The following is a 2,738-nucleotide window of genomic DNA, read 5'->3' on the forward strand; positions in this document are numbered from 1 at the left end:
TTTTTCGGGTTCCGGCCCAACATAAAGTACTTGTTGAGAATTGTGGAAGGCTTCTAAATGAATGGTTTATTGCATCAATTTACAACATAAATATGTATACCATTCGAAAATGCGAAGATACTTGCCTTGGGATAAATTTTTGGAAATCTATATAAGATTGAGCAATCATTTGGGCAAAAATAAAAAATAAATAAAAAATGAGTAGTCATTCATACAGAGAGGACATTTTTATAGATCACATTCTGTATACAGTACTCATAAACGACGAATTTAAATCATATTTTTTGCTTAGATGGTGGCCTCTTTTTTTTTTCTTAGCTTGTAACTAGCTAGGCTTTGTTCAACAATGCAATGTCAAGGTGATGTGAATAAAATGTGGATTGCCTATACATAGACCATTAGATGGTCCTATGTTCGTCACATCATATGCTTTAGGATAAATAATGAGGGCATCAAATCAGATGAACAATGGTGGCACAAAGCAAAGGGAGTTCTCTTTCTCTCTCTCCTCAATATATATATATATATATATCACTCGTAGTTTTAAATTGCAAATGTCTAAAATAGCCTTTTTCAACAATGGTGGCACAAAGCAAAGGGAGTTCTCTTTCTCTCTCTCCTTAATATATATATATATATGTCTAAATTAATAATTTGAAAAAGGCTATTTTAGACATTTGCAATTTAAAACTACGAGTGATATATATATATGGATTCATAAAGTGTACTTGAAAAAGTTCACATGAAACTATACAGTAGGTTTGAGTTTTGTTGTCTAAATTAACAATTTGAAAAAGGCTATCACTCGTAGTTTTAAATTGCAAATGTCTAAAATAGCCTTTTTCAAATTGTTATATATATATCACTCGTAGTTTTAAATTGCAAATGTCTAAAATAGCCTTTTTCAAATTGTTAATTTAGACAACAAAACTCAAACCTACTGTATAGTTTCATGTGAACTTTTTCAAGTACACTTTATGAATCCATATATATATATCACTCGTAGTTTTAAATTGCAAATGTCTAAAATAGCCTTTTTCAAATTATTAATTTAGACAACAAAACTCAAACCTACTGTATAGTTTCATGTGAACTTTTTCAAGTACACTTTATGAATCCAATGTTACTTTAATTTATTTAAGCTCGTTAATCACACTTTCATATCAGAAATTTTCTTATTATTGATTTATTGTGATGTTGTTACCTTTTCACATCATTTCTCAAATAACAAAACAACTTTATAATAAAATTTATTTTGAACTAATTTGGAACCCAAAATGTTGGTTTTTGTTTTTGTAGAGAGTTTTAAATAGTAATTTGAAACATTTATTAACGCCTATTTGTTGTAAGATTTTTAAAAGTAAAAATATGAAAACATATATGATAAAAAAAAATATTACAAATTTGAAAAATATATTAGCTAATTTAAAAAGGTCATTTCAAAATTTTTATTTTTTTTTTTTTAGTACAGTTTATAGTTACAATATTTATTGCTACAAAAACATATAAAAATATCAAATTAATATTTCGACTTTAAACTATTATTTAAAAAATGTTTTAACATGGTACAAAATAAAACATTATTTATCAAATGTTCTGTGGCCAAAAATACTGCTAAGGTAACCACACAACAAAACAAAAACAAAAACAAAAATAAAAATGCCAACCAAACAGACCTTTGTGATGGATAAAAATAAAAAATTAAAATTAAAATTAATTAATTAATGAAAAGAAATGAAAGCAATGAAATGTATGGGAAAATCCCGGCAATGTTTGTCGTATTGGGTTGGAAAATGTCGAAAGTGAAATGACATGTGGCGTGCTGTGGGCCCAACCCACAATACCTGAAAACGGTGGCACGCGTGTACTGGGCTGCCACCGGCCCATCAGTCCTTGTCTATATCTATATCTATGTAGCTATCTGTCACTATGATAATCATTGTCTTTTGTATTTCTGTCATCATTTGACTTCTCTCTCCTTTGGAATTGGGCAATACTGTTTCTTGCGTAATCGTCATTCAATTTTACAGTCCAATCAGGCCGGGCCCAACTTCAATTTGTTGGGTTTTGAGATCCAAATCACCCTTATCAACTGACAGCAACACGAGCCATTCAATTATTGTTAGAGATTCTAGTCTCAATTGTTTTTATTCCAATGGGGGGAGAAAATATCTTCCTTCATAATTGAATCATTTCATCTTTATTAATGTTTTTTTTTTTTTTTTTTTAACAGAGTTTCTAGTCTCAATTTTTTTATTCCGATGGGGGAGAAAATATCTTCCTTCATAATTGAATCATTTCATCTTTATTAATGTTTTTTTTTTAAAATATATATATATATATTATTTATAAACTTCTGTCATTTGTTGAATTTTTTCTCATTCACTGTCACTCCTATATATTATAATAATAGGAGTGTGTCCGAGCTTGTTCCACAAGTGTATTAGAAATGATACATTAGGACGGTTGTATCCATTGCACACAAAGGTGTTTTTTCCGACCACACTAAACACATTGAGATTAATTGTCATCTTATTCGTTATCATTTTTTCCAAAAAGACCTTACCGTTGTGATATATTACTTCTCATGATCATATAGGATATGTTTTTTATCAAATTGTTTCCGCCAATGGCTTTCGAGATATTCTTTCCAAATACTAGATGGTTTGATATAACTCGTCTTGACTTTGAGGCGGGTTTAGATTATTTAGGTTAGAGTTTTCAACTTGAATAGTTAG

Source organism: Cornus florida, unplaced genomic scaffold (genome assembly GCF_030987335.1).
Source record: "Cornus florida cultivar Cherokee Brave unplaced genomic scaffold, ASM3098733v1 CherokeeBrave_3.0.0_Hap2_Chr09, whole genome shotgun sequence".
Taxonomy (NCBI): Eukaryota; Viridiplantae; Streptophyta; class Magnoliopsida; order Cornales; family Cornaceae; genus Cornus; species Cornus florida.